The sequence below is a fragment of the Monodon monoceros genome, unplaced genomic scaffold (assembly GCF_005190385.1).
Source record: "Monodon monoceros isolate NGI ecotype Baffin Bay Population unplaced genomic scaffold, NGI_Narwhal_1 Super_Scaffold_9, whole genome shotgun sequence".
Taxonomy (NCBI): domain Eukaryota; kingdom Metazoa; phylum Chordata; class Mammalia; order Artiodactyla; family Monodontidae; genus Monodon; species Monodon monoceros.
In genome coordinates, this window is record NW_021703786.1 from 38,293,128 (window position 1) to 38,314,929 (window position 21,802).

Genomic DNA, 21,802 nt, shown 5'->3' on the forward strand with positions numbered 1-21,802 from the left:
CGGATGCTGTGGGCTGAGGATTGGGCTGGGGAGCTGGGCGTAGGGTTCCTAGGCGCTGGAAGGTTCTGCCACCCCCCCCCCGCCCCAGCAGCTGGCGGGGCGGGGCTTAGTGGGTAAGGGGACTCGGAGACTCCAGTCTTCCGGGCAGAGCATGAGGCTGGGAGGACGGCTGCCCCCGGAGGCTGAGCTGAGGGCTGGCCTCACTGAGCCAGTGGCACTGCTTGGGGCGTGGATGCCGGGCGGGGTTTGGGTACGGGTGGGGGCTCTTTCTGACCTAGCTCCTGGGCACGGAACCTTTGGGAGGGACCAGGTGAGAGGAGCGCATTCTCGTGGCAGCCAGGGCGAGAGTCTGCACCCATAATCTTTCTGGTGTGGGACCCCTGTAGTTCAAGAAATAAACGAATCAAGGTCTGGGGCTCAGGTTGATGGGGAGACGTGGTGGGCAAAAAAATACCAGTAACAACCATAACGGCCACAGCGTTTGTATCAGGTATCGGGTACGTCATCTGTACTCCCGCTCACAACCCCAGTTTACAGATGAGGAAACGGAGGCTTGGGGAGGTTCAGGTCACAGAGCAGAGCTGGGATCTCACTCCAGGTGGGTCTTTTCTCAGACTCCGCTGCTCCCTTTCCTTTTGTTCCTTGCCACTCTGCACAACCCCCACCCCCACCCCAATGTGGCTTTCTGAAGGTCACCGGCCTTGTTTTCAGAAGTCCTGGAGGTGACACCTTGGAGGAAAGACTTACCTCCGTCCGTCCCTCTTTGGCCTCCGCTATGGGACTGTCCCTGGGAGCAGGTGCCGGCTGCGCAGCCCAGCTCCTCAGAGAGCGGCCCAGGTGGTCAGGGCTACAGGCTTGCTGGCCTGGAAGTGGGGACACTACCTCAGTGGACCTGCCTGCAGGAAGGTGGAGTGTGTATCACCACCCTCACTTCTGAGGGTCCCTGGTTGAGGCTGTGGATGCCCGCGGGCACCCAGTGCTGTCAGGGCAGTTGGGACAGTCAGGCCACAGTGGACAGGGACTTGCAGCCTCGCCTCTGCCATGCACAGCCCCCCGGGGTGACCTTGGCCCGATCACCCCTCCCTCTGGGCCTCCATTTCTATCCGTGAAATTTGGGACCAGCATCGGGGATGTCTGGATATGGGACATGGCAGGGCAAGGAGGCTCTTTCTGGTGGGGACAGTCATCCGACCAGTGCAGTCCTTGCCCCCAGCTGGCCTTGGTGGAGGAAGCTGAGAGCCTGTGCCCAGCAGTGGGCTCCATGGGGGAGTTCGTGAGGTCCCGGAATTACCAACGTGAGTTCTGACCTCGGGGTCCCCACGTCCAAGCTGGGTGATCTCGGTGAGTCAGTCATTCAGTGTCTGGGCTTCAGTGATCTCATCAGGAAAGTGGGGCTCTTCATGGCACTGGCCTCAGAATAGCACGTGAGCATTAAGGGAAATTCCACTTTGGCCCTCAGACCAGCGTCCAGGGCACAGGAAGTACTGGATGAGTGGCCTCTGCTGTTGGTATTGGTGGTGGTGGTCATCAGAGGTGTCATCGTCGAGCTTTTGGTCCAAACTCCTAGTTCCCCATCCTCCCGAGCCCATGGTAGGACGAGCTTCTGGGACGGCTGTGGTTGGTTGGGGTCATGTGACCAGGTCTGGCCAATGAGACATGTGTCCCTCCCTGGCTGGGTGTGTCACTGCCAGGGCCACCTGCCAGGCCTCTTTCCCTTGGCCCAGGTGTGACGACTTGGTGAGCAGGAACCTCCCTGCCACCCTGCCGGACCTGCAGTGTGAACGAGAAATAAACCTTTGTTGTTTTGTTTTAAGCCCTTGAGCTTTGGGGGTTTTGTTACAGCAGCATAGCGTAGCCCGTTCTGACTGACGCATCGTGACCGTCGTCAGCATTGTGTTCAAGTGTGCCCCCTGCCAGGTCTGTACCGGAGAACTGTGCGCCGTGGAGGAGACCTGGCAGAAAGTAGGACGTGATTGCTGACCTGTTCCCAGAGCCCTTCCACTCAGACTCTCACTCATTTATTCACCTTCTCGCTAATTGGTTCACATCATTCATTCATTTATTCAGCAGGTGTCCCTTGAGCACCTGTTCACTGGCCTGAGGGAGCCCATAGGACGGTGGGGAGCTGGAGATCATTGTGCAGAGTGACGGTGCCCGGCCCAGAGAGGGCCAGGTCCCCTAAGGGGCTAGTGGTGGGGGCACCCTGAAAGGGCGGCGGGCAGCAGACTTGCTGAGCCGGGCAGCGGGCGCTGCTCCAGCAAAGGCTGAGGGGTGACAAGAGACCTGGGCAGTTGGGTGTGGCCAGCAGGGCTGGGGCCAGGGCACAGCCAGGCTGGAGGGAGACTTTGGCCTTTGGCGCAGTGCTCTGGGCTGAAAGATGAGGCTGAATCACGGGTAAGACAGAAGGCCAGCACTTGGAGAGGGAGACCAGGTAGGAGCCAGGCCGTGGATCCGGGTGGGCAAGGGCCGGACAGGGGTCTGAAGAGGAGAGGCAGGCACAGGGAGAGCCTGGAGGACGGCCAGTGTTCCCGGGGGAGTGGTGGGTGGGTAGGGGCGCCCTGCACAGGGATGGGGAAGGTTTGGGGGGTCAATGTGGCCAGTGCCTGAGCAACACCCAGGGGTGACGTCTAGGATGCAGGGTGGTCAGCGGACTGAAGGAAAAGGATGACCACCCTTCCTGCCCCAGATCCAACCACTGCTTTGGGGGTGGGCCTGGGCTGGGAGGGGTGACACGTGTGTCTTCTCTGTGCTGTCTCAGGAGAAAAGAGAATTGAAACTGCGACAGGGGGAACGTTATAAAGATTTCACCATTCAAGTGGAGGCTCTCCTGTCTCAGAGAACAGGGTGTTGTACCCATTCCCACGCATTTACTGAGCCCCTGCCCTGTGCCGGGCGCTGTTCTGGGTGCACGTGGATGAACAGAGCAGAGGTCCTGCCCTGCTGGAGCGTCTGCTCTAACGGGAGACGGTACCACAGAGGATATTAGAAGGCGATAAATGCAGCGAGGAAAAAATAGCGCAGGAGTCAGGGAGCTGTTCACAGCTTTAAATTGGGGAGTCAGGAAAGGCCTCCTGAGCAGGCGACTTGAGGGAGGTCGGTGAACCTGGGGGACATCTGGGGGGAATGGCCGTGCAAAGCCCCTGAGGCAGGAGCATGCTGCACATGTTGCGAAAACAAGCGAAGGGGCCAGTGTGATGGGTGGAGTGGGGGAGGGATCGGGAAAGGCCTCCGACCACGGCCGGACTTGGCTTTCACCCCAAGAGAGCTGCCCTGAGCTGATCTAGGAGCTCACAGGCTCCCTGGGGACTTGAGGGGCCAGCAGAGCTCAGAGAGCAGGAGAAGCTTCCCGGAGTCCTCAGGCCCTGCAACCTGATGGGCCTCAGAGGCTACTGCCCACCCCATCTCCCAGGAATAGAGGAGTGGGTACCCCGCCACCCTCGTCCCCCTCCCCCTCCAGCTTCCCTGCACCCCACTCTCTGCTCCCTTTGCCCTCCAGGATCGCTCAGCCTGCAGGCCCCGGCCCTCTCCAAGTGTATGTGACCTGGAGGAAGCAGCAGGAGTGGGGGCTGCCCTCCAGGGGGAGACCCCTTGGTGGATGTGCGTGCCCGCGGCCTGGATCGAGGGCTTGGCTCCCACGTCCTCCTGCCCGCCCTTCCGGCTGTTCTCCCTCCCGGGTGAGACTGGGGGGCCAGGTGGAATCCTGAGGTCTCGGCGTTCCCGGGCGGGATCGGCCTCGGTGGGTCACAGCCTCCTACATCTTGCACGCCTGCTGTGACGTCCCCAGACAGTGCATCGTTTGTCACGCTTGAGACCCAGGGAGACTCTGTGTCCCCGTGTCCCTGAGCCCCCATCCTTCAGTGGCGGCCATCTCTACCCACACTCTCCTTCTTGTAACCGAGGGGTTCCAGACAAGGTGAGGGACACAGAGCAATGGCCCAGAGTCTGGAGACCAGGTCCCTGTCCTGGGCTGGGCACCAGCACACTGACCCAAGCCTGTCCTGTACGTGCTGAAATCCTCTAGCCCGGGTGGAAGCGCCCACAGCATCCCAGCTTGGCAACTGCGGGGAGCTGGGGGGGGGGGTGAGTCCCGTGCCCCGCCCCCAGCTCCAGGCACAGAGGGGAGCGCACTCAGGGGCAGGGTGGGCCGGGGTGCCCCTTTTACAGGTGGGGAGACTGAGGCCCAGGGAGAAGCGACTTACAGTGGGAGCGGGGCTGCAACCCGGGGGTCTCCTGCGTGGTTGGGCAGCAGCCCGGGAACCACTGCAGTGCCAGCCCCTGGCCTCCACCTGTGAGGAGGACGGTCCACGTCCCAGCCTGGGTCGGGGCAGAGCTGGGAGCCCCCGTCTTGTCCTGTGTGGCTGTTCGTCTCGGTGCCCCCCGTTTGGTCTCTCCCACACGCTCAGAAACCCCCCTTATCCGCCCATAGCCCCCACTTCCCCCTCATCACCCCAGCCTCCGGGGGCCCTGCTGGTCTCCTGGCTTCCGGCTCTCGTTACCCCTGTTCCGTTGCGCCTATAAGCTGACCCTCCCTTGTCCCAGCTGGGAGCAGTGGCTGAGCACCCCGGGCTGCCCCCCAGGGTCTCTGTCCCACGCAGCCCTGGGTCTGCTCCCTGCCCCCCGTGCCCTCGCAGGCCGCTGACTTCCCTCCTCTGGGCCAGGATGTGGCCTCGAGGCCTGACCCAGGACCTGCTGGGCCTTGGGAAGGTGGGCGGGCCCCTGCCCGGGCTCCTTGCACCCTAATACCGGGTCCAGAGTCCGTGCACAGTGCCCAGGCACGTGGCCGGCAGCATTCCTCTGAGTGTCAAGGGGCCCCCAGATATGAGCCCCAAGCCGGGGCGCATGCGTGGGTGCAGCTGCCGGGTTCTGGAGCCGGAGAGCAGGAGGCTCGAGGGGCAGTCCCTGGAGTCGTGCCTCGGGAGGAGGTCCTCCAGCTGGGTGCTCACCCTGGACACCAGCCCCCACGCTGTGGGCACGCTTGTGGGTGCTCCCAGCCCTTCCACGGCCCGCACAGCCTGCGTCTCACACACACACACAGGTGTGCCAGCTGGCCTCGGACCAGCCGGACCCCGAGGCACAGATGGACATGCGGACGAGGGCGTCGGGCTCCTGCACGTGCTCCGGTCGGAACTGGTGGCCGCAGTGAGGGCGTCTCAGAGGCCAGCTTCTCACTGAGAAACAGCCACTGACTCCGGGGGGAGTCGCTCTACTGACACGCACATGCGTGCGCGCACACGGAATGACGCACGCAGACGCAGCCAGAGACTCACTTCCCGCTGCTGCTGTGGGGACTTTTCCTCCTGGCTTAGGCGGTGTCCCATCCCCCACCCCAGAGCTGGGCTCTGCCCAGAGACCCCCCCTCTCTCCTGGCGCCGCGGGGGAGGCCTGCCCAGCGCCCTTGGTGCAGGGGATGGGCCTTCCGCTGGAGGCCCCGCTGGTCCCGCGGCGGGCGGGCGAGGCAGGCCTGAGCCCTGTGACTGGCACAAGCTGCTCTGCCAGCTCCTCGGCCCCCTGCCTACTGAGGCTTTGCCCTCCTCACTGTAGAGGTGCGTAGACAGAAAAGGAAGTGGAAAGAGCCTCATCGGGGACCCTGGGCACACCTCCCTCACACCCTGCCTCCTTTGTGACAGACAGCCCCCGCGGAAGCCCGTGCATCCTATAGCTGGGGACCTTCAGGGCTATCTTCTCCAGAGGCCCAGAGAGGGCAAGGGTCTTGCCCAAGGTCACACAGCAACTCCACGGCACAGCTGACCAGACTTACTCCAGAGCTCTCCTGGGGGCCCCACATGTGCATCGGAGGGGGTGTGGAGGGGGAGTGGGTGGGAGGCAGAGCTGGGTTCACATGGAGCCTCTCCTCTTACCCTCCCTTGCTCCCTTCTCTTCCTCAAACGGGTTTGTTTGGAGAATGACTCACAGGAATGCAGCAAAATCCTGATGGATGAGAAGGCAGGGCCGCAGTACCCGGAAAACCTCTCCGGGGAGGCGGGACTGAGCCGTGGGGCCAGGGAGGCTGGCAATCCAGGGAGCCCTGCATGCAGGGGGGGGGGAGACCGAGGCCCTGGGAGGACTCCAGGCTCTGCCTACTGTGGAGCCTGCTGTCGTCAGTGTGAACGCGCACACACACATGTGCGGGCCCTACTGCAGCGGCACATCTGGGCTCCAGCTCTCCCACCTCTTCTCTGTACCTGACCCCCTACCCCCACCCCCACCCTCCAGGGCTGTCCTGGGTTTTCCATCGCTGTGTCTCCTGCCAGCGCACAGTAGGTGGTTGGCAAGTGTGGGCACTGAGCGTGACCCCAGCCAGACTTTTCTAGGTGCGTGCATGTTACAGTAGATCCCTCAGGGCGGGGGCTGTTCACTCAGCCCCTTAACGCAGCTTCCTGCCTCCTATGTGCCCTACTGTGTGCTGGGCGCAGCCAGGGCCAGGGGCGGCTGGGAGGGAGAGGGTGCCCCCTAGCTCAGTCAGAGGGGGAGGTGGGGGACACCCGAGGGGGCAAGTGAGGTGGGGTCCCTTAGCAGGTGGGGCCACGGCGAGAGTAGGCACCGGCTACAGCAGCTGTTAGGGTGGTGGGGGCTCCGGTGCCTGGGGAGGGGCCGGGCTGTAGCTGGGATGGGGCGGGGTCGGCTGGGCCTTTGCGGGAGCCTCACTGCCTGCTGACGTCGTCGTGTGGCTGTGCGGCATGGATGACCAGATCCGAGTTTTCAGAACTCCCCCGGCAAGGTCTGGAGAGGCACCGTGTGGCTTGCACCTCGTGTGCCCGCAGGCAGAGGGGCGGCCAGTTACAACGGCTCTGTAGGCGCATGGATTTTGCTTGTGCTCCTTTACATTGCTTGTTCTATTGGAAACAACCCAAATATTCACTGAACTGCAACTCAGTGCTAGGTGCGAGCTGCCATTTTAGTGGAGAAGATGGGACAGAAAGAATGTCAGGTGATGTGTCCTGAAGAAGAAAGCAGAATTACAGGGAGTGGTGGGGAAAGTTGAGCCTAGCAGAAGCGTGTTCCAGGTGAGAGGAACAGCTGGTGCAAAGGCCCTGGGGCAGGACCATGCTTGATGGAGGCCAGCGTGCCTAGAGCAGAGGGAGCGAAGGGGAGGGTGGGAGGAGGTGAGGCAGCAGAGGTCCAATTGCATGGGACTGTGGGCCGAGGTGTAAGTGAGGTTGTAGCTCGGGTGAGGTGGGAGCCGCCACGGAGGGTTCTGAGGGCGGGTGGGCAGGTTATGATCTGACCTGAGTTTCAGCAGGCTCCCTCGGCTGCCAGAGTGCTGAAGGGGGCCGGGGTGGGCACAGGGAGGCCGGGAAGAGGTGCTGCCCTGGCCCCTAAAGACGGAGAGCAGATGAGCGGTTGACAGGGACTGTGGTGTGGGGGAGACTGGGGTGACTGCTCATGGGTACTGGTTTCTTTCTGATGAAAATGTTCTGGAAATAAATAGTGGTGATGGTTGCACAGCTCTGTGCATACACCAAAAACTGCTTTAAAAGGGTGAATTTTATAGTATGGGAATTGTGTCTTAATTTTTTAAAATTTAGAGCACACGAGGATTTCTAACCAAAACCGATGTGTGTAGAGAAGATTGGAAGGAAGTATTAGTGGTAACTGTCCCAGGGTGAGGGGAACCTTGGCTTTTTTTCCTTTCTACTTTTGTATACTTTCCAACTTCTAAAATCAAAAGCAGGAATTTCCCTCTAAAAGTTAAGTGGCTTGTGATGTGGGGGGTGGGGGGGGGCAGGTAGGGAATCGATCGGAGGGCTGGGCCCCTTTCTCCAGCCCGTTTCCGATGCCGTCGGTGGGTCTGCGGGCTTTCACGTGGCAGCTCTGGCCCCCAGCTCTGACCTTCTGGAATTCCGTGCCTGCTCACGTGGCCTCAGGCAAGTCACAGGACCAGAGATCCCCGCGGCCCTCCCCTGGCCTGCGTGCGAGCCGCCTGCGTGGTGCCCCCACCCGGAGACCCCCTTGTCTGCTTGCTCGCCGTCAGCCACAGGCCGCTCACCACCTCCCCGGGCGGCAGGCTCATTCCATTCCTGGGCAGCTCTTGCCTGTGAGCAAGTTCTTCCTTATATGGAGGCGAAAGCTGTCTCTCTGTTGCTTCTACTTCTCCTCACCTCCCTCTCTGGGCCCTGGTTTCTGGGTGTGCGGCGTGGGGCTCCCGGCACCTTCTTGCCCTGCGCTTGGCTGCTGGGAGGCTGTGGAGGGATCTGGGGATTAGCAGCCCAGGGCGGTGTCGGTGGCCGTGCGGTTCTGGGACGAAGCGGGTCTGGGCCTCTGCCCCAGGAGCACGGCTGAGTAGGGTGACCACATGCAACATTCAGACCATCGCCATGGAACTGGAATTTGATACTCATCCCAGAGGCTGAAAACTCAGCTCTCTCCCTAGACCAGAAGGGAATAACCCTTCTCAGAGATACAGCAGGCAGATCTCGCAGTGACTTCCACGTGCTAATTTCCATTCATCAACATCCCCTTTTAAAGGTGAAAAAACTGAGGCTGAGAAATGCAATGGGAAGCCGCTGAGTGAGTTCTGTTGCCTCAGGTCCCAGGAGCGTGTGGACCGTGTAGGAAGCTGACCAGCAGTCGGCCTCTCTGCTCCGCCCAAAGCGCAGGGGAGCAGCTGGAAACGCTGCTAGTTGTGGCTGGTTGGACTTGGCTCTCGGCCCTGTCAGCTTGTCCAGTGAAGGGTCCTCACATCAGTTTTGGTCCTAGGTTTGGGAGGAGTCTCCTGGTCGCACATTGTGAGCTTCTTGCTAACTTTGGGAGAGACCTATTACAGCCTAGAAGCCTGCTGTCCAGCCCGTGTCCGCCCCACTCCCATCCCCCACCACTGTCACCCACAAGCCGGAGCAGACGCATTATCCCTCTTCTCAGCTGTGGAAACCGGGCCCAGAGAGGGTGTGGCGCTGCCCAGGGACACACAGCCGGGATATGGCAGAGCTGGACTTGCTCTGGGGGCAGGTGGGGGCCTGCCTTTCCTGGTTCAGGGTGTCTGGGAGTGTGGTGACCTCAGCTCCCACTAACTCTCCTGGAGAGCCCAGCAGGGCGTCTGAAGCCAGGGTTGGACCCTTTCTTCCACACGTGTGCCGGGTGGGCTGCGCTGGGCCGGGGCCTGAGCGTAACAGGTGCATAAGAGTGGCCCCTCGAGAAGCTCTGGGGACGGTGCAGCGGTTTGGGCTGGACCTGAAATCACCCAGGCCTGAACCTTGCTCCTCTGCTCCCCCAGCCCGTTTTCGCGTCTCTAAGGTGGGTTGAAGACTCCTACGTCCAAGGCTGCTGGGACGCTTCCCCGGGGAGCGCTTGGTGGAGTTGGCGCCATCTCCACCCGCCACCCCTGCCCCCACCCATCACCTGGTTTCCACCGGGGAATTTGGGATGGAGCCAGACTAGTAGGCGGGGCACAAGAACCGTGATTCCCCTCTCCTCCCCCTCCCCCATCCTCACACACTCACACTCACGCAGCTCCACAAACGGCCCCCGCCCACACCCTCCAGCAGTTTCTTCTCCATCCTTCCAGAGGACATTCTCTGCAGATCCAGGAGGCCCTGAATTCAGGCTTTCAATGTGAATGTCCTCGGGATTCACCTGCCCCTGGAAAAACTGGGCCCGGGCCTCCCTCATCCTGCCAGCTGGGTCAGGGGACTGGGTCCCCCTTAGGAAGAGCGCACCACAAGCAGCCTGGGGCCAGGCGGGACAAGGTCAGGAGGACTCGGGTCCTCAGGTGCCGGGGGCTGTGGGCCAGGAGAGTCCCTGGGGGCCGCATCCCTGGAGGCACCAAGTCGAGGGAGAGCAGAGGCCCCAGGAGCTCTGAGCGGAGCTGGGAAGGGGCTGGAGGGGTCACGTGAGCCACCAGAGGTAGGGGCACCACGAGCGCTGGGGTCGGGGAGGCAGGTGTGGGTGTGTGTGGCGCTGTCACAGAGGAGTCTCTGCGTGTCCTCACCCTGTGCCTCTTGCACGTGCATACACACCCTGTGTGCATCTCCTCGCCTGCATATGAGTACGTGTGTGTCTAATCAGGGGAGTGTGTGTGTGCACGTCCTGACCGCCTTGATCTGCTGTGTGAAGTGGGGGGAGTTTGGGGGAGGGAGCAACGCTCGCCCTCTTGCTGGGCTCCCTCCCAGGCGGGCAGAGGAAGCCACGGGGCCCACGGAGGGGCCGTGAGGAAGTGGAGGGCTGTCTGTTGTCGCTCCCATTGTCTGATGCCTGGGGAGCCCCTGGGCCTGGGCCGGAGGGGCTGTGTGGCCCAGCGAGAAGGGGCCGGGGGCAGGGGGCACAGACAGTCTGCGTGTGCACACGTCTGTGTGCTGGTACCTGTGTTTTTACACGTCTGTCTGCTGTGCCCTGGGGCCTGGCTGCGTGTGTGCGTCCAGCCTCCCCAGTCACCGCAGGCCTGAGGCCTCTGTGGGCCACTGCGGGCTTGATGGTGCTTCTTACCTGGGGGGTGAGTGGCCCTGAACTGGGCCTTTCCCCTTCTTCCTACGTGGTCCCCAGAGGAACATGTCCACAGGATGGTCACCACAGTAGGCCTCTGCCAGCATCAGGGTTGAGGCTGGGGCCGGGGTCAGAGGTCAGCCTGTGGCTAGAGACTATGGCTGGGGTCAGAAGTCCATCCCCGGCAGAGGGCGGGGGTCTGTCTGTGGCTGGGGTCGGGTCAGGATGCTGGCGCACTGACTGGGATCAAGGGTCAGTCTGTGGCTGGGGCCAGGGGTTCATCCGCATTGGTGCAGTGGACCGGTTAGGCCTCAGCCACACTGTGGCCCCCAGCCCCTTGGTGGGCCCTGCTGGGCACCAAGCAGGCATGTGGCTGCCAGGAGCTGCTCCCAGGGCCAAGTCAGGATCGCAGCCAGGCCAGAAGTGCCGGGAGTGGGTGGCCTTGTCATAGCCAGGAACCGAGGTGTGCCTTCCGGTCCCAGGACCTTTCCAGAGAATGCAGAGCGGGAGAGGCACCGGGAGACCCCTGCCCACCCTCTCCTCCAGGCTCCCTTCTTTCCTCCATTCTGCTCCCATCTCTCACCTCCTTCCTTCCCCCCTGCCCTTCATCTGCACTTCCCGTCTGTCCATCTGTCTTCCTTCCCTCTTCTTTTCCCCCCACTGATCCGCTCTCCGAATCCGGGGCCTTGCAGTCTCCAAGCTCAGGGACAGAATCCAGCATCTTCAGGTGCGCTGGGACGCTGAGAGAGGAAGGTGATGGCGGGGGCAGGGTGATGGGGCTGCACTGGCCTGGATCCCCCAGCAGAGGGAGGCTGCAGAGGCTACTGGCAGGGTGAGTGTGTGAGAGAGACCTCCAGGCCAGGTCCCACACCCAGGGAAGAGGGTTCCCTAGCAGGTGGGTGTGCCCTATCTGAGTATGAGTTACATGACCTCATCTGGTGGCCTCCCACCAGTCTAGAAAGGAAGGATGGACAGACAGATGGCAGAGATCAAAGGTCTTACAGACCAAAGGCACAGGGAAGAAGGACTGGTCTTGGCCTGACGTTCAGCAGGCACTGTGAGTGGACCCCAGTGCAGCCAGCCCCAGGGCCACAGGCCAGCCCCGGGCAGGAGAGGTGGGCGCCACGCAGCCCTGCTCCTGCCTGGACTCTGGCAGAACCTAAATGAGGAGATCCCACACCTTCCTGCAACCTCTCCTGCTGGCCCCTGGGATGCGGGGGAGATGAACAAACTGAAAATGTGCCCCAAACTTAAGGGAACTTGGGCATTTATACTCCTGATTCCCCGCCCCTGCCCCCAGCAAAAACATCAAGTTCTTTGCCCTGAGTCCACATTGTGGCCCAGCTCTCAGGAAGTGCCGGGCATGAGAGGGTTTGGGGAGAAAAAGGAAGCGGGCGGGAGCTGTTTGCTGTCCACGTTGGCCCGCGAGGGCAGGGTGCAGGTCTGCCTTGTCCTCTGCTGTCTCCCCGGCTCCCTGACAACACCTGGCACCCGGTGGGCACTCCAGAAACGTTGGGTCAAGGAGCGATCCGTGGGGCAGGCTTGCCTGCTGGTCTGTGAGGTGGACAGGAGCCGCAGGGAGGGAGGTACGTGGGCCTCGGCTGCTGACCTGGACCCACAAGTGCGTAAAAAGGGGAAACTGAGGCTTGGAGTGGACTCAACTTGTCAGGTCACCAGAGCTGACCCAGGCGGGCACGGCTCCTGGCACATCTGCTAACAGTGGAGGCATCTGAGCTGACAGAGTGGACGTGAAGGTCACAGACCTGTCACAGACGCAGGAGGACTGCCCTCCCGCTGGGGGCGCCCGCCCCACGTGCCCACCTGGCTGCCCGCAGCGGCTAATCCTGTCAGCCCCGCCTCCAAAACAAACCCAGAACTGGACGCCCTCTGAGCTCTCCCTGGTCCCCGTCCTGGCCAGGCCACCTCCCTGGGCTCCCTGCTCCTGCCCTGGCCTCACCCCTGTGAGGACCCGTGGAGGTCCCTGGCCTCCTTGGCTCAGAGCGCTGCAGGGACACCTCATCTCGTGCCCCGCGAGAGCTGCAGGCCTCACAGACGTGCGCAAGGGCCTGTGGGTGGCTCCTGTCCCTTCTCTGTCCCCGTTCCCTCCCACGTGCCCCATCGCACCTCCACTCCGGCCTCTGGGCCTCCTCCGCCCTCGCCGTCCCCTCTGTCTGCACAGCTCTGCCCCCGGTAGCTGCCTGCCTCACCGCCTTCATGTGTCAGGTCCGTTCTCACCTGTTTCAAGTGCCGGTTCCCTGGCCAGTGACAGGAAGACAGCATCCCTGCCCCGGGCTCCCAGCCCACTCCCCAGCTTCATTTATTTGTCACAGCACACCTCCCCTAAATGTCACAGACCACGGAACTCGCTCACTCATGCAGCTTCTTGACAGTGTCCTGACGAGGACGAAGGGGAGCTTTGTCTTGTTCCTTGCTCTGAATCCTCACGTGCAGAACGGTCCTGGAACATAGTAGGTGCTCAGTAAATATGGGCCAAGCAGTTGGGTGACGGTGGGCCAGTCAGCCATCTGGACCTCAGGGACCCTGTCTCCGAAATGGGGAGGGTGGCCGAGATGAGGGAAAGATGGAAACTTGAAACTGCTGGTGCACCTCTGACCCCAGGCCTGCGCCCCTGCAGGCCAGATACGTGGCGCTGCATCCCCTCCTCGGCGAGCTGCAGCCCCCCTGAGGCCAGGAGACCTGGGGGTCACCAGAGCAGGGCTGAGCTTGAACGAGACTTCTGGGTCTCGGTAGCACCCGCCTGGCCTGGTGTCTGGAGTGCACGTCCCTTTTCTCCGCCTCTCGTGCCCACCAGGGTGGTGCCTGGCTCACCCCTTCCCTGATGGCCTGTCAGTGAGCCCAACATCTGGCAGCCCCGCTGACCGCATTGCCTGCCTGGGGTCCCTGTTTATTATTTCACCCTGGACAGCATTTGGACACAGGCTTTGCAGGAAGGCGGCTTTGCAGACGGTGCTGGGAGAGTGAAGGGCCGCCAGTCTAAGCCCTGGCTCTCTGACTGCAGCCACGCCTCCCCAGGAAGCAGCGGCCCTTTGAGACCGTGAACACCCCACCCTGGCCCACGGGACTCTCCTGCCAGCCACGCGAGGGCATCCCCTGTCCCCGCCGAGCCTGGAGCAGGACTCACGTGGTGAGCTGTGGACTTAGACCCCTGGCTGGAGCAGGGAGCTAGCCAGCCTGGCAGCCCCCCCTCAGTGTGGACAGAAGACCCGCCGTGTGCTGGGCACGGCTGCCACAATCCCGTGAATCCTGCTAGTAGGGTCTGATGGGACAGGCAAGGGGTTGGGGGCTGTGCAGACCTAAGTCTGAATCTTGATGTTGTCACTTCATTCATTCCTTTGCTAAGTGCATACTGAGTGCCCGCTCTGGAAACTTACAGTCAGGTGGGGATCAGCTTGTCCTGCTGTGTGTCCTTGACAAGTCCTCTGATGGCTCTGAGCCTGGCTTCTCTCAGAGATTGGCAGATCCCTTCCATGAGGGGCTGTCCTCACCACCTTCCATGACAACACTGGTGGGAGGACCCTGGCCAGATAGGGGGTCTCTGTCCTTTTTGGTGGGTGTGAATCTGGACCCTCAGCCACGCCCTTATCCTCCTTTGGGATGAGCCATGGCTCACCATCTCATTCCTCCAGACTCTCAGGACTCGTGCTGGGAATCCAGAATCCATGAAGGGCCCTAGAGTGACCTTGGATGAGTCATACCATCTGTCCTTGCCCCACTGTTTTCTGTCCCCTCCCATTGTTCTCCAGAGGGGCCCTGGGTTCAAAGAGAAAGCCCTGGGCTGGGTCAGGCTCAGTCACCAAATACTTACTGAATGTGTGCCAAGCACCATTCCAGGCACGGAGGATACACCAGTGAGCAGACAGACAAAAATTCCTACAAAATACATATGTCAGTGAACTGTATGGTACAGTAGAAGGTGGGGAAGAGCATTCCAGGTGGAAGGACCAGCAAGTGCAAAGGCCCTGAGGTGAGAATGTGCCTGGTGAATTCAAGGAACCGCAAGGAGACAGTGGTGAGGGGCAGGGGGCGCTGATTGTGTGGGAGCTTTAGCCACTGTGAGGACTTTTTCTTCTGATCACTCTGAAACCAGGAAGGGGAGGGAGCCTGTGCCTGCCCCCCAGGGGAAGGGGGCATCCACTACCAGCCTCATTCTCCCACCTGCCACGTAGCCCATGGGTGGCTGGAGGAGGTGGCTGAGTCAGAATGTGACAGGGACAGTCTGAGGCTGTGGGTCAGGTGGCACTGAGGCTGGGTCGGGGGGGTCCCAGCAGGGATTGGGACTCTTTTGTCTAATGGTGCACACAGTGGGCCTCTCCTGGCTCGCTGAGCGGCCTCAGGACTGAGTGAGCCTGGTTCCCAGGCCAGATAATTGAAGATGGAGATTAAGCGGCCTGCATTTTAGAGGTGGGGCTAGAGCCCAGAGCAGGGAGAGGGTGCCAGGGCCTGCTGGTGGGATCAGGTGCCTGTAGTTGGCATCTTTTTTCGGTGCATCCTTCCCAGGTGAGTCTGGGGTCAGCCTAGAGGGTCCATTTCTGGGAGCAAAAAGGGTTGCTCTTTGCGCCGGGCGGCTGCACTCAGGACTGGGCAGGCTGTAAGATGTTCCAGGCCAGTGGTTCCCAAGCCTGGCTGTGAGATGCTGATTCCCAGGCAGAGGGAACAGCCTATGAAGAGGCTTTGGGCACTTGGGTTGATGAGGTCTGGGCTGGAGCCCAGGAACCTGTTTTTTTCATCCCCAGTTGACACCCTACAAATGGCAGGTTTGGGAGTGACTGTTGTGGTCACTGGGGTCCTAATGGCCCCTGTGCCACCAGGACCTGGGGGCAGAGCAATCCTTCATAAGCCCCCCCTCGAATGCCCCCATCCCCAGCCCAGAGAAGGCCAGGCTGAGGAGGCCCTCCAGCAGTGGTGTGATGAGCTGCTGGCTACTGCCCTCACCAGGTCTCAGGGAGGGTGGGGAGAAGGCAGGGGTGGGTGTAGGATGTATGAATCCGTTAGTGGGGGGGGGCGTTAGTAGGCGGGGACAGGGGTCCCCTGAATCACTGAAAAGCAAAGCCCGAGTGTGACGGGGCGTGGGGTGCACTCCTCCCTCCTGCCAGACAGAGAGGGGCCTGAGGGGAGGCAAGGTGGCTGCCGAGGAGAATGGCACGGACAGATTGGCGAGCAGGAGAAAGTGGAGAGAGCCAGCTCTGACGCATCAGGGTGATCCCTGGCGCGATAATCGGGCGGACGGACGATAGGCCGGACACGTGTATGGATAGAAGGTGGGTGGATGGAGAGAGGATGGATGAATGAATGAATGGCTGCGTGGGCGGTGCGCTGCCGGGCGAGGGGCGGGCTGCCGAGCGCTCAATCACGGCCCCGGGGCGCGGCGCCCGCCTGCTACGCTCACCCCCGCCCCCCACCTTGGCCCCGCCCGGGGCGCGTAGTTCCGCGTCCCTGGGGCTCTGGGGCCGCTGCGGCGGCGGCCCCGGGACTGGAGCGAGGAGGGGCCGCCCCTCGGCCGCGGGGGAACCGGAGGTACGGTCCCGCCTCGAGGCCCCGGCCCCGTTCTTCTTTGTCTGGGCCTGGTCCTCCGCCGTCTCCGGACCGCGACCCGCCTCTGCGGGCAGCACTCGCCGCGCGCTTCTGGGCTGCTCCCGGATCTCCGAGCCTTGGGTTCCCGCTAAACCCCAGCCCGTAGGCGTCTTCCCGGGCCGGTAGGGTCCTCCAAACCCGGTGCCTCTAGGACCGCGGGGCTGGCCAGGGCCAGGATCTCCAAGCTGCGTCTCTGGTGCGGACGGGGGTGTGGGGTGGGGGCGGGATGCGGGACCCCGGGTCTCCGCCTTCTCTTTTCCGCCGCCACTTGTCTCGCTTCGCCCCGACCCCAGCGCGGCCTGTTCGTGCCTCAGGCGCCTCTTCTGCGGCGGTGCGGTCCCCGACGCCACGCGGACCCCCCCACCCCCTCACAAGCCAGGCCTCGGCCCTGCACGCAGAACACTGCCCCGCCAGCCCCACACAAGGCCGCCTGCGGGCGCACCCCAGCCGTGCACGGTCCCTACAACCGCAGCCCCACGCAAACAAGCCCCCACGGAGACACGACACCCCTGAGACACTCGGGCCCACGCAGACACAAGCCCATAAACACACAACCTCACGCAGACACGGCCCACACAGGCGCAGTCCCGCAACCGTCGATAAACAATCGCACACAAACAACCCCACGCAGGCACCGCATCACTCCGTGCCCCCGAGACCCAGAAGCACATTCACAAGCTCGCCGCAGGCCCCCAAGCCCCGTGATATTCACACGGAAGACAGACCAGAAACACACAGCCACACTGATACACACACGGGCCCAAGCGCGCAGCCAGGAGCTCATCCACGGGCTCGTAAGTCACTGGGAAAATATTAAAGCGTTCCCTCCCTCCCTCCCCTTCCATGTCTTCGTGCGCGCGCCGCGCGGGCGCGCGCGCACGAAGACACTTCCCCCCCCGCCCCCGCCCGGTCTCTAATCGCCTCGGAGCCTCCTAGCCGTTGACCCCGAGCCCCTGCGGTGAGAGCCGCGGGAGCGTCTCCCCGGCGCCCCCTCCTCCCGCTCGCCTCACCAGCTCCCGCTCCTCCCCCGCCTCCTCCTTCCCTGCCCCCTCCGCCTCCTCCCCTCCCCCGCGTCTGGGGCGCGGGCTGCGCGCAGCCAAGCCCCCTCATCGCGCGCCCCTCCCCGCGCGCGCCCCGCGCCCGCATCGCGCTTGCCGAGTGGATGCGGCCACTGGGCTGTCTGTACCTCCTGCCCCCGGTGGCCCGTGAATAATGGCTACTGAGGGCGCTCGCAGGGTCTGCTGAGAAGGAAACGCGGGGCGCTAGAGGCGCGGCGCGCGAGGGAGCGCGAGGGAGAAAGGAGCGAGCCCCGGGCCGCCGCGAGCGGCGGGCGGAGAGAAAGGAACCGTGCGAGCGCTCACATTTTTTTCTCCCAAGGATCTCATCCGGCCGCCGCGTTCTGGAAGAGACGAAGAGAGAGCGCGCGCGAGCTGAGGAGGAGGAGAGGCGGCGCGGGGAAGGGAGGCGGCGAGACGCGCAGCGCTGGCGCCCGGGAGACCCAGGAGGAACCCGCAGGTATTGTTGGCGGCGGAGCTTTGTGTCTTCGGGGGGCCGATCCGGGCGCGAGGGCTCTCGGGGCTGCCGGCGGGGGTCGCCTCCCGCCCCCGGCACCCCTCCCGCCGCGCCGCGATCTTGGCTAGAGTTGCAGATCTGCCTGTTTGGGGTTTTCCACACCGGTTGAGGAAATCGGGCTCAAAAGGAATTTCTTTTTTCTTTTTTTTGGCCGCAGTTTGGTTGTGCTGGGGATTCCTCCCTTTCCTTTTCTCCACCATACATAGGTGAGGGGTCTTGGCGACAGCGCCACTGGCCTAAGGCTGGGGTCTGAGATGGCGGGGCTGGTGGCCGCGGACGGGAGGGGAGGGACGCGGGGAAGGAAGGAGTTTGCTCAAGTTCGCAATCTGCGCCCGGGAGCTGGTCAGGCGGGGAGGGGTGTCTGCGCGCCCAGTCCTGCTCCGGGCCACTGGTGGGAAACTTCCCGAGAGCGCAGCCTCCCGGGGGACTCGGCGCCCCCGACGCCTCGGGCGCTTCCTGCGGCCGCCGCGGCCCCTCCTTGCAGCCCGCGAGCGCGGAGGTCGCGCTCTCCCCGCCCCCGCCTTCCTTCTCCCCCGGCGGCTTCCGGATCTGGACAGAGCGAGAGGAGCTGCTCTAAACACTTCCCCTGGAGACCCCTCCCCACTGGCCGCGATAGCTCCCCTGCCCTGCACCGCCGCCTCGCGCGCGCCCCAGTGGCCAGGTTGACAATGAAACCTCGCGCCTGTGCGGTTGCGGGGGGAGGTGGGGGGGGGGTCGAAGCTCGGTCTCTCCGGGGGCTGCTGACCCTGGCCAGGGAAAGGGGGAGGGAGACTCCTTAGGGGGAGGGGCTTGTTTGGGTTAGAGATGTTGACGTCGGATGGGTCGGGCGGGGTGGGGTGCGCAGTGGAGGCCCGAGGCTTGGTTTCGGGGCCCGGGTCGTGGGTTCCAGCCTCTCTCGGGCTGGGTGATTGGCTGGTGACTCCAGGCACGTCGAGGCCCCCCACCACCAGCCTCCTCCCCTCCTGTACAATGCGGGCTTCAGAGGTGATCCCGAGGGTGGTGTGGGTGTGTGTGTGTGTGTGTGTGTGTGTGTGTGTGTGTGACGGAGTGTGTGTCTCCTGCGATCCACGGCAGACGCTGCTCCTTGACCCGGAGATCCGGACCCTCGCCCCTCCCCTAGGGGCTGGGGGAGGGGAGAAGAGGGGTGGGAACTTCTCCTTTCCCGCCTGGGCCCTGCGAAGGGAGCGCTGGCCCGGAGAATTTCTGGGGACCGCAGTCCTGAAGGGGGGCTCGACTCAAAGTGGCGGCCGCAGGGTCAGCTAAGCGCTCGGATTCCTTTGCTCCTTGGGGGCGGAGGGGAGGGGTGAAAGGGGTCGGGGCTAGTTGGAATGGGAGCGGGGGTGAAGGAGAGTCCGTGGAAATCTGCCTTCGTTGGGTTCCAGGCAGCGGCGCAGGGCGCTAAGGGGGGCTCTCCCCTTTTTCTCCCGAGGGTTGGGCCCAGCAAACCCGGTCAGGTGAAGGAAATCCTTCTACTTAAGAAGGCGTTCCTGCGGGAGGGGGGCAGCTGTTCTCTGGCTCCGTCCAGGTGTGGGAAGAGTTAACCCTCCCGGGAAACCTGTCAGCCCCAACCTGGCAGGCCGCAGTGTGGACCTTTGACGTGCTGTGCTCCCGCCTGGTGGGGTGGTGCCTTACTCAGGGACCCTGGGGAGGTGGGAATCTGAGCCCAGAGAAGGTGCCCGCAGCCAGATAGCAGCTGTGTGGCCTCAAGGGAAAAGGGGTTATGCCTACTGCCTTGGGGCCGTTGCCGTGGACGTGGGGTGGACGCGTTCCCCCAGTCCCCATTCCCCGCCGTTAAGCGTGGGTTTCTGACCCATAAGCTAGACTGTGAGGCCCTGGCAGCTGAGGGCAGGCCTGCCGAGGCTGCAGGAAGGCAGGACCTGGCAGGATCGATTTCTGCTCACCCGAGGGCCAGATACAGCACAGGCCCCTGGTGTAGATCCTGGGGTAGGGGCGAGGTAGGGGGGCGCGTCTTCCCTCCCCCACTGGTTTCCCTTTCCTGTAAGTGAGAGCCCAGCCTGGCCATCATGAGCAGTGGGCTTTGGCCGATGGACACAGGGGTGAATGCATTAGTCATGAATGAATGAATAAATGAACGGTAGGGGAAAGTTTCTCAATTGGAGGCGTTCAGTCCTTGTTTTTTTTTTAAACGATATTTTCAATGTATATATCTTAAAATATGGTTAATAGAAAAATAGAGAAAAATAAAAAAGGTTACAGACAGCCTCAGTGGGCTGTGACAATGTTAATATTTTGTGGTCTTTCTCCACGGTCTTCTTGACTTGGTGGTTGGTTTGTTTTTTAGAGACTTGTCGGCATTCTTTATGTTCAGACGTATATCCTGCACTTCGTTGGCGCTAACGGGAGCCTTTTCCTGTTTTGTAACCAACTCTTCATGAACAGCGCAGTTAATGTCTTCAGGCTTTTCCAATTGGATGGATGCGCCACCGTTTACTTAATATTCCCCTTTTGTTCCACGTTCTGGATGCCCCTGATGAATGAGGTAGTGGATTTATTTGTGTGGAGAGCTTTTTTTGACGTTTAAAATGATTTCCTCAAAATGACACCGCTCGCACCTGCAGCGGGAGAAACGGGCTCCTCGTTTTTTCCCTGATAAGTGGAACACTCTTCTCCTTCCTCCCCGCTATCTAGAACCTTCTCTCAGAGCAGAAAGAGCCTTGGCAATGAATCACCTGTCTGACCTCCTTCCTTTGACACAGGAGGAAACGTGAGCCCAGAGAGGGGAAGTGAATTCCAGGGTCACAGCCGCTGGGCCTTGTAGCGGCCAAGAATGGGCTACTGACCTGCCTTTTGGTTTCCGCATCTGGGAAGAGTCCCTAGGGGTCTTTTAGGCTGACCTTGGCCATTTCACAGATGGGGGCACTGAGACCACAAGAGAGGAGAGGCACCTGGCTGGCCTATCGTGTTGGCAGCTGGAGCACCAGACAGGCTGCTCAGCCCGTGTGTGCCGTGCACACTGGCTGTGGCCACGATGTCCACGGTACCTGGGGCCACCCAAGGTACCAGCCTGCCACTGGCCAGCCGTGGATTCCCTGTGGCCCCTCCACACGGCTCCCCCTTCCTCCTTGCCATCCCATTTTCCAGGAGGAAAAGCCGAGGACCCAAAGCAGGTGCAGAGAGACGGTGGGACTGCAGATGTCAGAGGACCCCAGTGGTCATGCCCCTTCCCCCAGGCCTCTGTATACCTATCTGGAGACCTAGCTCTGGGTCTTTTCAGTGGCTGGGAGTGGGTATTGGCACAGACGGCCACTGCGGGGCAGTGGGGAAGGACCAGCGACATCTCACCCACTCCCTCTGGCTCAGCTTGACCCCAGGAGGCCCCTGGGGAGGAAGGGGAAAGAGGGAGGGGAAGAAGGCGGAGACAGGGAAGGAAGGCTGGGAGCAAAGGCACACGGAGAAAAAGGGATTAGAAAGGGGGTAGAGGCAGAAAATGGGGAAGGAAAGGACCTGTTTAAAGTGAAAAAAGGAGAGAGGAAGCCCCCGGCCCCCAGCCTCATTGGGCACCCAGAGGAGCGGCTGGGGGCATGGCTCCCAGTGCGGGCGGGGGCTGGCCAGACCTGCATGGCCCGGAAAGGCTGGACCTTGGGGTGGGCTCGCTCAGGGCAGAGTGGGACAGCTGTTCAGGGGGCTCTGGAGATCAGGAGGACCCAGACCAGGTGGGTGGCAGGGAGGCAAGACCTGGGCGGTGGCTTCTCTGTTCGTGGGTCCCTGTGGGGCAGGCGGCAGGGCCCCCTCAGGTCCGAGGTCAGGGCCGGGGTGCATGTGGGGGCGAGGCAATTGTGGCTCGGACTCCCCACTGCAGGATAGGGGCCTTCTATCCCCCCTGTGCGCAGCCCTCCCACGAGTGTGGGTATTTGGGCCTTTCTGTGGTGTCTCTGGGCTTGGATGCTTTCCCATGTGCTTGCATGTGCATATGTCTGTGTGTCTGATCCTGTTTGTGTATTCTTGGGGGTCGGCGTGCCTGCCAGCCTGGGTGTGTGTGCCCATGCCTGTGTGCCTCGGGCCGTTTGTACATTCTTGGGCACGTGTGCGTGCGTGCATACCTGTGTGTGTGTGTGTGAATCTGTGTGTGTCCCCACGTGTACCGTGTCTGTGGGTCTCTGATCCCATTCGCGCATTTCCAGGGGGAGAGCGTGCCCTGGAGCTTGGGCACGTGCGTGTTTATCTGTGTGCGAGCACACACTTTCCTCCTAATGGCCCCAAG

The 21,802-nt window shown here is 62.2% G+C and overlaps 1 protein-coding gene across 3 annotated transcripts in view; it reads left to right on the forward strand.

Moving 5' to 3' along the window:
* Nucleotides 1-21,802, forward strand: part of RAI1 (retinoic acid induced 1) — a 105,687-nt gene that overhangs the window by 17,538 nt on the left and 66,347 nt on the right. For all 3 annotated transcript variants that reach the window (XM_029212444.1, XM_029212443.1, XM_029212441.1), the window contains exon 2: nt 17,386-17,523. The gene's annotated coding sequence lies outside the window, so the exon portion shown is untranslated. The remainder of the gene's footprint in view (nt 1-17,385; nt 17,524-21,802) is intronic.